Genomic DNA, 10846 nt, shown 5'->3' with positions numbered 1-10846 from the left:
ACACTCACGGTCAAGGTACCTCATGCCCATTAGGGCCTGGGCATGGTCAAGATCATTGCCTTGTCACTCAGGTGACTCTTTGGAAAGCTTGCCCTCCTCTCCACTGCTTTGATATTTGTTCCAAAGCAAGGTCCGCAGGTATCCCCAGGGATCTTGAGCAAGATGTGACCAAAGATGTTTCTTAATCTTTAGACTTGTAAAGAAACTGGAGATGCAGTAAGATGTTCCCTAAGGGAAGCTGGGTACCCTGGAGGCCACAACCAAGAGGAGAAGAAGTGGTTTAGGAAGAAAAGGGTGTAATGAGGGCTGAGGTGTGGGGCTGGAGGATGTGGAGATGAGGTGAGGGCAGAGATCCCACAGGTGGCTCCAACACTGCTCCCAGTGGGTAGACATGGCAGAGCAGATCACTCCCCTGACCCTCGAGGGGGAAACTCTCTAGAAACAGTCAAAGCAGCAAATTATTTAATGGGAAGTGAGGGGATTCAGCCCCAGATAATCCTCTTGTTTTCTTCTCCTCTGGCTCACCTATCCCATACCAGGAGGAAACGCCCTTGTGCCATACCAGGTATCAGTCTGGCCCTGAGTCCCAGACTCAGCTCTTTGTCTCTGATCTCCGTCCTTATTTGTCCTCCATTGGGAGAAGCAAAGATCATAGAGCCCAGACCTTCAGAAATTCCACTGTGAGGACCTCGTGTTGCTTAGAAACTGCTGTGGCAAAGAGGTAAGAAGGAGCCATATCTTTTCCTTGCATGCTTTCCTGGCATATAGGCAGGGATGTAGGGGGAAGAAAAGCCCACCAAAACCAAGAAAAAGTCCCCAGCCCTGGAAAGGGCTCTCCAAGCCCCAGTCTACAGTCTATGTTCTCTTACCTCTATCTCTACGTCAGCTCTCCTTTCGTTGTCCCTAAATTCTGGGCTTCCCCCTCAAAACCCACTCTACACCCACTTGAATATCCTTCCCCCCATTTTTTTCTTCAGGGGGACATTTCTCCATCTACAGAGCTTCTCCCCTATGCCTAACACTGAGCTAGGTACTGCACATAAAGAGGGAACTATAATGTATTGCTCTCCTGGGAGGATGCAAAACCAAGAAATGAACACGTGCATGCAGTGTGATAGCTTGTCCCAGATGTGGTCCAGTTTCCACAAGGTACGGGGAGGTCCAAAGAGAGTGTGCTTATCACTGCCTGCGGATGCCAATGAAGATTTCAGGACCGGGTATGGAAGAGAGCATAGGACTTTTTCCAGGTGAGAGAGGATTCATCCAGTGAGAGCGGCTGGTAAGTGCAAAGGTCCAGAGCTATGAAATTGCATAGGATGTTCCTAAAATTATAAGATGTTGAGTAGTTGAGTATCTAATGTCAAAGTATTATATTCCAATAGATTAAAATGTGACTCTCCTACAAATATATAGTGAGCGTATGTCAAGGACATTTATTAATGAGGGAGCCAGGTGAGTAAAGCTAGTTTGCAGAGCATTTGAGGAACAGGGATTTATTTTGTCGGGAATGATGGATTTAGTTTTTCAAGTTAGATAAAAAAATACAGAAAAAGAAAACCTTAGCCCTTGGAGTTATCTTTTCTATCAGATAGAGAAGTCTCACAGGGCAATAAAACATAACCTTTGGGGTAATATTTTTAGATGAACAGAAATAATTTGCATTCCACTGGACAAAAACTACTTGCAATTTATTAATCTGCTATGAGTTAACATTAACTTCACAGAGTCTAGGTACGGAACAAAGGAACAATTGCCCCCAAAATGAGAGAATTAGGCAGGCCTATCAGACAATACTTCAGCATGATATTGAAAAGAAATGTAGGCATCCTTTTGCCTTATTGAAAAGTTTTGGGTAATTTTCCCCTTAATTCAAAGGATGGATTGGCGTACATGATGAGGGTGGGAGTGTGGGAGACAAAGCTGAAGTAATAAGACAGGGACCAGATCGTGGAGGACATTGGGATTTGGGCTTTCTCCTGGAGGATATGGGGCCACTGAATGATTTTTAAAATGCATACAATGATGAGACTGAACTATTCTGACATCCCCTGCAGGATGAACTTAGAAGGATGCCAGTCTGTAGCCCAGTGGAGAGGTTATGTGGACCTGAATTAAAGCAGCATTGGTGAGTGAACAAAGTGTCCAGTGGCCATTTCTGTTGACATGTGGATACCAAAGGCAGTCAGACTCTCCCTAAATAGCAATCTTCATTATGTCCATGTGCTTTATTAATCAGTATTGTAGCAACAGCCTTCCTCACTCAGTCCTGGCTTCATATCCTACTGCATGTCTGAGTCTCAGATGTTCCCACTGACAAAGTTCCTCTCGCTTGTCTGCCTATGATCCATGGAGTTCTGAAGCAATAAACCTGCACCTGTCACGTAGTCTGATTATATTCCTCCCATACAGATCTTTTATTCTGTATGCTGTATACATACCACTACCACCACCACCACCAAATATTCAAAATCAAAGCAAATATCTCCAATTCTCTGCTAGAGTCATCAGCAATGTCTGCCTCCCATTACTGGATGTTACCCAGTTTGCAATCCCTCATTATCATTGCAGCCAGGTGGAGATCTTTTAGTTCTGCAGGCTGTTACATTTGAAATGAACACACCAATTATAACCTATACAATTCTGTGATGGTAAATATTTGGTCAAACATTATTCAGGGTGTGTCCATGATGTTTCTGGCTGAGATTAACATTTGAATCTGTAAACTAAGGAAAGAAGATTGCCCTCCCTAATGTGGGTGGGCCTCATCTGATCAGTTGAAGGCATGAATAGAACAAAAGGCTGAGTAAGAGACAATTCCTTCTCCCTGACGGCCTTCAGCCTGCAACTTCCTTTTTTTTTTTTTTCCCCAGCTTTCAGGCTGGAACTAAAATATCTTCCTGGGTCTCAAACCTGCCAGCTTTCAGTCTGGAACTATACCATTAGCTCTCCTGGTTCCTAACCTTTGGGCTCAGACAACAACTATACCTTAGTTCTCCTGGGTCTCTAGCCTGCCAACTGCAGACCTTGGGACTTGTCAGCTTCCATAATTGTGTGAGTTAATTCCTTATAATAATCTCTTTACACACACGCACAGACACACACACATCCCCTGCTGGTTCTGTTTCTCTGGAGAATCCCAACTTATTACACAGTTTCTTCATCTTTTCTTTTTTAAAAAAAATTTATTTTTGGCTGCATTGGATCTTCGTTGCTGTGCACGGGCTTTCTCTAGTTGTGGCGAGCAGGGGCTACTCTTCGTTGTGGTGTACGGCCTTCTCATTGCAGTGGCTTCTCTTGTTGCGGAGCACGGGCTCTGGGCGTGCAGCCTTCAGTAGTTGTGGCACGTGGGCTCAGTAGTTGTGGCTTGCAAGCTCTAGAGCGCAGGCTCAGTAGTTGTGGTGCACGAGCTTAGCTGCTTTGCGGCATGTGGGATCTTCCCAGACCAGGGCTCGAACCCGTGTCCCCTGCATTAGCAGGCAGATTCTCAACCACTGCGCCACCAGGGAAGCCCATCTCTATATTTTTATTTTACTCCTGCTTTCCCTTTTCTTTCCTCTTCCAACCACTATTCCCTCTTAGCCTAGAATAATGGCTCATGATAAATTATCTTTTGTTGAGGGGGCTATACCTGACCTACCCCATGGGAACAGGGAGAATGGAAAGGCCATCCTGAAATTTGTTCCAAGATATGAATATAGTTCTCTATAAGTAATTTTTTCTGATCACAAAGTATCAATAATATATTCTCATTGTGGAAAATTAAGACAATGTAGGGACTTCCCTGGTGGTCCAGTGGTTAAGACTCTGTGCTTCCACTGCAGGGAGCGTGGGTTCGATCCCCGGTTGCAGAACTAAGATCCGGCATACCATGTGGGGCAGCCAAAAAATAAAAGAATTTTTAAAAAATGTAGAATAGGAAGAAACAAAATCAAAAGAAAGTAGGCACCCATAATCCCATAGATACAATCAACGTGGACATTCTGTTGAATTTCTTTCTAGTCACAGTTCATCTCCAAATTGCTATTGTTCTAAATGAATGGCTTTCTGTCCTATTCTCCCCACTAACGATTATAATATGGACTCTTTGTCATGTTAGTGTTCTCAACCATCCCATTTTGTTTGTTCAAAAATTTCCACTCTATAAACATTACTCCACACAGTATTCAGATAGTCCCTGACTTACAGTGGTTTAACTTTACTATTTTTTTAAAAAATTTATTTATTTACTATTTTTTTTTAAAATTTATTTATTTATTTATGGCTGTGTTGGGTCTTCGTTTCTGTGTGAGGGCTTTCTCTAGTTGCGGCGAGCGGGGGCCACTCTTCATCGCGGTGCGCGGGCCTCTTCACTATCGCGGCCTCTCTTGTTGCGGAGCACAGGCTCCAGACGCGCAGGCTCAGTAACTATGGCTCACGGGCCCAGCCGCTCCGCGGCATGTGGGATCTTCCCAGAGCAGGGCTCGAACCCGTGTCCCCTGCATTGGCAGGCAGATTCTCAACCACTGTGCCACCAGGGAAGCCCTAACTTTACTATTTTTGACTATATAATGAAGTGAAAGCGATTAGCATTCAGTAGAAACCGTACTATAAATTATGATTCTTGCTCTTTTCCCCGGCTCGTGACATGTGGTAGATACTCTCTCATGATGTTGGAGAGTGGCAGCCACCGCAGCTCCCAGTCAGCCAGGCAATCAGGAGAGTAAACAACCGATGCACTTACAACCATTCTGTACCCATACAACCATTCTGTTGTTCACTTCCAGTACAGTATTCCATAAATTGCATGAGTGAGTCAACATTTTATTATAAAACAGGCTTTGTGGGAACTATACTCAATATCTTGTAATATCCTCTAATGGAAAAGAATATATTCTTTACATATATATATATAACTGAATCACTTTGCTGTACACTTGAAACTAACACAACATTGTAAATTAACTGTACTTCAATTTAAAAATGGGTTTTGTGTTAGATGATTTTGCCCAACTATATGCTAATGTAAGTGTTCCGAGCACATTTAAGGTAGGCTAGGCTGAGCTATGATGTTGGGTAGGTTAGGTGTATTAAATGCGTTTTCAACTTAATGATATTTTCAATTTACAATGGGTTTATCAGGACATAACCTCTTTACAAGTCAAGGAAGATCTGTACTCTAACAGTAATGTTCTATAAACATTATACAAGGCCGACCCCTGAGATATTGCGAGTTTGGTTCCAGACTACCACAACAAAGCGAATAGCACAATAGTGAGTCACACGAATTTTTTTTGGTTTCCCAGTGCATATAAAAGTTATGTTTACACTAGACTGTAGTCTATTAAGTGTGCAATAGCATTATGTCTAAAATAACAATGTGTATAACCTTAACTAAAAAATACTTTATTGCTAAAAAATGCTAACCGTCATCTGAGCCTTCAGTGAGTAATAGTAGTAACATCAAAGATCACTGATAATAAACAAGTATAAGTAAAGTATAATATAATAAGTATAATAAAGAAAAGGTTTGAGACATTGTGAGAATTATCAAAATGTGACAGAGACATGAAGTGAGCAAATGTTGTTGGTAATACGGTGTCAATAGACTTAGTTAACAATTGTAAAAAATGCAGTATCTGTGTAGCACAATAAAGTGAAGCACAATAAAATGAGGTATGCCTGTACTGTAACAGCAATACTCCACAGTACATTCTAAAATACCATAATGGATTTCCCTGGTGGTGTAGTGGTTAAGACTCCACACTCCCAATGCAGGGGGCATGGGTTCGATTCCTGGTTGGGGAACTAAGATCCCACATGCCACACGGCATGGCCAAAAAGAAAATCATTCATTCATCCATTCTCTTCAATAAAATAAAATAAAAGTACCATAACATAAGAAGTAATGTTGCAACACTCTCATACCTAAATCTTTTGGGACCAATCTGATAACCTATTTTCTTAGAATTAAAATAGAGGGCTCCCAGTGTATATATACATTTGGAGGGTTCCAAATACTTACTAACTTGATCTCTAGAATAGCTTAGCCGAAAGGCGTCTTTTCAAACACAGTCATGCCAGTTTCACTTATTATGACCAACATTTGATAAATTTAAATTTGGTGCTGGTCTTGTTTTGTTTTGTTTGCTATTTCTTTAAATGGAAATATAGTCTTGCCATATTACCCAGAAGTTGTGTTCCTAGTATTGACCCAAGTGAGTTGTAAACTTATGTCCACACAAAAACTTCTACAAATTTTATGTAGCTTTATTCATAAGTGACCAAAATTGGAAGGAACCAAGATGTTCTTCAGTAAACAAACTGTGGTTACATCCAGACAATTAAATATTATTTAGGAATAGTAGGGAGTGAGCTATCAAGCCATCAAAGGACATGGAAGAACTGTAAATGCATATGTAAGTAAAAGAAATCAGTCTTAAAAGGTTACACGATTCAAACCATATGCCGTTCTAGAAAAGGCAAAACTATAGAGACAGTAAGAAGATCAGTGGTTGCCAGTGGTTGGAGAGGGGAAAGATTACATGGAGCACAGGGGATTTTTAGGGTAGTCTGTATGATACTATAATGGTGGATAAATAATATTATGCATTTGACAAAACCCATAAAACAGTACAACACCAAGAGTTAACTCTAAAGTAAACTATGGACTTTAGTTAATAATAATATATGAATAATGGTTCATTAATGATAACAAATGTATCACAACAATGCAAAATGTTAATAATAGGTAAAACCAAGGACCAGCAGGGAGAGGGGTAATAAATGGGAACTCCACTTTCTGCTCAATTTTTCTGTAAACTAAAACTACTCTAAAAAATAAAGTCTACAAAAATAGCATCTAATTGTTCCTTTACTTTGGTTTTCATTGATATATTTATGGAACTTGAGCATTTTTTCATGTTTTTATCCACTTGTATTTAGCCTTTTATTTTTTTCTATTTTTTTCTTACTGTTTATACGAGCTTTCTAATATATTGTTATTGCACTTTTATATTTTCTTATAAATCCTCCCTACTTCATGTCATTTGGTATTATTGATAAACACATGATTTATTGAATGTATTTTATTTATTTATTTATTTATTTATTTATTTATTTGGCTGCGTCGGGTCTTAGTTGCAGCACGTGCGATCTTCGTTGCAGCATTTGGGATCTTTCGTTGCGGCGCGCAGGCTACCCTCTAGTTGTGGCACGCAGGCTTAGTTGCCCCATGGCATGTGGGATCTTAGTTCCCAGACCAGGGATCAAACCCGTGTCCCCTGCATTGGAAGGTGGATTCTTAACCTCTGGACCACCAGGGAAGTCCCTACTGAATGTTTTTTAAACTACTGATCTAATCCTTTGTGATTCCTTTCACTGCTCTTCTACTTAGGAAGCTTGCACACTTCATGAAGTCATATAAATACATTATTTGTATTCATTTCTAATAGTGTTCTGATTTCAGTTTTGCCAGTCACTCTCTTTTCTGTTAGGTATTTATTTTGAGGTATTTTTCAAATGTTTTCTAGTTTTCTAAACACCATTTATTATATCATTTATCTTTTATGGGTTAATTTGTGATATATCTATATTACAAACTAAATTCTCATATTGGCTAATATCTGTTTCATGACTGTCCAGTCTGTCCCATTGATATCTCTGTATTTATGTCCATTGCACTGTTTTAAAAGTTGCCTGTCCTCATTCATCTCCTTTTACAAACTTTCTTGAATTTTCAACTAAGTTAATATTCCTTAAGTATGACCAGTTAATACTCCTACTAATCACTTTCCTTGAGTGGATTGATCATAAGAGTCTTAATCAGAATAATTACCTCAGAGGAGTCAAAGGCAGCGACATTTCCATAACAATGCTACAGGAAAGCAGAGCCCATGCCTCTTACCTTTCTATACTTAGTTCTAACCCACTGCCTGGCATACAGTAGGCACTCAAATAATTGTGGAATAAATAGAAGATGAGGAGATGCAGAGAATCATTTAGAGGTCTACAAATATCTAAATATTATCATGACAAAGAGAAATGATCTTCAGAGAGAGGAACTAAAACCATGTAAGTTATAAAAAGACACATTTCAACTCAAAGGAAGGAACTTTTTCTTAAATGTATATGAAAGTGAGGATAACTGTCTCTTAGTTTAGAAATTCCCTCCTGTGGTAGAGACGTAATATTCAAACAGAAATTAAGACTTTTTTTTTTTAATTTTAAGGAGGGACATAAAAGGTAGAAGGCTCTCATTCTCTTCATTTTCAATTGAAAAGGCTTCATGATAAATGGTCTCTTTGTTCTTGGTTAAAAGATTTTATGATAGGGACTTCCCTGGTGGTGCAGTGGTTAAGAATCCGCCTGCCAATGCAGGGGACACGGTTCGATCCCTGGTCTGGAAAGATCCCACATGCCGTGGAGCAACTAAGCCCATGAGCCATAACTACTGAGCCCACGTGCCACAACTATTGAAGCCTGCACGCCTAGAGCCTGTGCTCTGCAACAAGAGAAGCCACCGCAATGAGAAGAACACACACCACAATGAAGAGCAGCCCCCACTCGCCACAACTAGAGAAAGCCCGTGTGCAGAAACGAAGACCCAATGCAGCCAAAAATTAATTAATTAAAAAAAAGATTTTATGATAGGGAATTGCCTCTACACACCCTGACAATTTCTGTCATTCATTCAACAAATATTTATAGAGCACCTATTATATACCAAGTACTGTACTAAGTGCTTAGGTTACAAAATTAACATGAAACAGAAAAGGCATAGTCCTCTCAACCTAAAGAAATTTAAAGAACTGCAACACGAGCATGCAGGGCACAATTAGAATGTATGGTGGGAGTTCTGATTTGGTCTTTAGAATTGGGGTGTATTATGCTACATTGATCATTACGACAACAATAGAGGGACAAATTGGGAGAGTAATGGAGAAGTTACTATATGATAATGGAGGAATTATCTATAAAATCTTTGCACAATATCCTTCTCCGAGTCAAACTTGAGACAGAATGGTCTGCTTCAAGATATTATTTCAAGGCAAATGGCATGAGGGTAATAAAACATCATTAAATTCTGTAACTCCCAATGATCTCTTTCTCTCTACGTTTCCCTGGAACTTGAAGAGACCACAATGGCAAGGCAGAAAGGAGATGTTACCGAGGCTGGTACTTTCGCAGGAATTACACAGCAAAGGAATAGTCATGAGTCAGGGAAGATGCAAGACACCCCTGCATGGTGTGGGACATTCATTTTTAAAGAGGTGTTCCTTGTAGTAGTGGTCGAAGCAGGGAAGGGAGGGTATTATTGAGGAGATCTTGGTCTAGAAAATGCTAGATAAAACATAAGACTTCATGAGTCAATGAGTTTCAAATGTATGGCACTTTCCTGTTTTGTCATTGTTTGAACATTATTCTTGCCTCTTTCCAGGCAATTTCCATAAGTTATATGGAAACGGAACCAAACAGCTATTTCAAAATTCATCCTTCTGAGCCTTTCGGAAGATATGGACCTGCAGCCCCTCCTCTTTGGGCTGTTCCTGTCCATGTACCTGGTCTGTGTTATAGGGAACCTGCTCACCATCCTGGCCGTCATCTCAGACTCCCACCTCTACTCCCCCATGTACTTCTTCCTCTCCAACCTGTCCTTCACTGACATCTGTTTCAGCACCACCACAGTCCCCAAGATGTTAGTGAACATCCAGATGCAGAACAAAGGCATCACGTATGAAGGCTGCCTTACCCAGATGTATTTTTTCATGATCTTCGCTGGGCTAGATAATTTGCTACTGACAGCGATGGCCTATGACAGGTTCGTGGCCATCTGTCACCCCCTATACTACACACGGTCATCGTGAACCCTCGCCTTTGTGGTCTCCTGCTTTTGCTTTCTTGGTTGATCTGCCTGACATATTCTTTGTCGCAAAGCTTGGTTTTGAGGGTGTCCTTCTGCAAAGAGACAGAAATCCCCCACTTTTTCTGTGAACTTGCTCAGATTCTCAAGCTCACCTGCTCTGACGCCCTTGTTAATGACATCCTGCTGTATTTTGTAACTGGCCTGCTGGGTGTTATTCCCCTGACTGGGATCCTTTTCTCTTATTCTAGAATTATCTCCTCCATAATGGGCATTTCATCTACTGGTGGGAAGTATAAAGCCTTTTCCACCTGTGGGTCTCACCTCTCAGTCATCTCCTTGTTCTATGGTGCAGGCCTTGGGGTCTCCCTCACTTCTGGAACAGTCCATCCCTCCAGAAAGGGTTCAGTAGCCTCGGTGATGTACACGGTAGTCACCCCCATGCTGAATCCCTTCATCTACAGTCTGAGGAACAGGGACATGAAGGGGGCTCTGAGGAGACTTTTCACTAGAGGAACGTACTCTCAGTGAGATAATGGAAGTTAAGGGCAGGCAACAGAGATCCCAAGTGCTGATAACTGGTGTTCCTGAATATGTAACCTGAAGACATAGAAAAGAAATACCATTTATGATATACTAGAAGAAAACATTCCTGAGCCAAAGACAAACTTGAAGCAGCACACCAGAATGTTCACCGTCCACCAAGAAAGAATGGACAACTCTATATAGGAAAAAAATCTTTTTTAAAGAATGGATATATGTATAACTAATTCACTTTGCTGTACACCTGAAACCAACACAACATTGTAAATCAACTATACTCCAATAAAAAGTTTTTTAAAAAATGGCCAACCAATAACAAAATTTCTCATGAAAACAAACGATTTCAAGGATATAGATTCCTACAAGCATCATGGGGGGAGAAATCAAGTCAAGGAATGCAGATGGGGAGAAGAGAGGACAAGAGTGACAACAAAAGTTTACACATTGGCTCATACTTTAACCCTC

The 10846-nt window shown here is 40.6% G+C and overlaps 1 pseudogene; it reads left to right on the top strand.

Moving 5' to 3' along the window:
• The first annotated feature begins 9434 nt into the window (after positions 1 to 9434).
• Positions 9435 to 10369, top strand: LOC133090659 (olfactory receptor 7D4-like; annotated as a pseudogene).
• Positions 10370 to 10846: the final 477 nt, after the last annotated feature.

Source organism: Eubalaena glacialis, chromosome 4, assembly GCF_028564815.1.
Source record: "Eubalaena glacialis isolate mEubGla1 chromosome 4, mEubGla1.1.hap2.+ XY, whole genome shotgun sequence".
Lineage (NCBI taxonomy): Eukaryota > Metazoa > Chordata > Mammalia > Artiodactyla > Balaenidae > Eubalaena > Eubalaena glacialis.
Note: the sequence above shows the minus strand (reverse complement) of the source record. Positions and strands in the feature narration are given on the sequence as shown.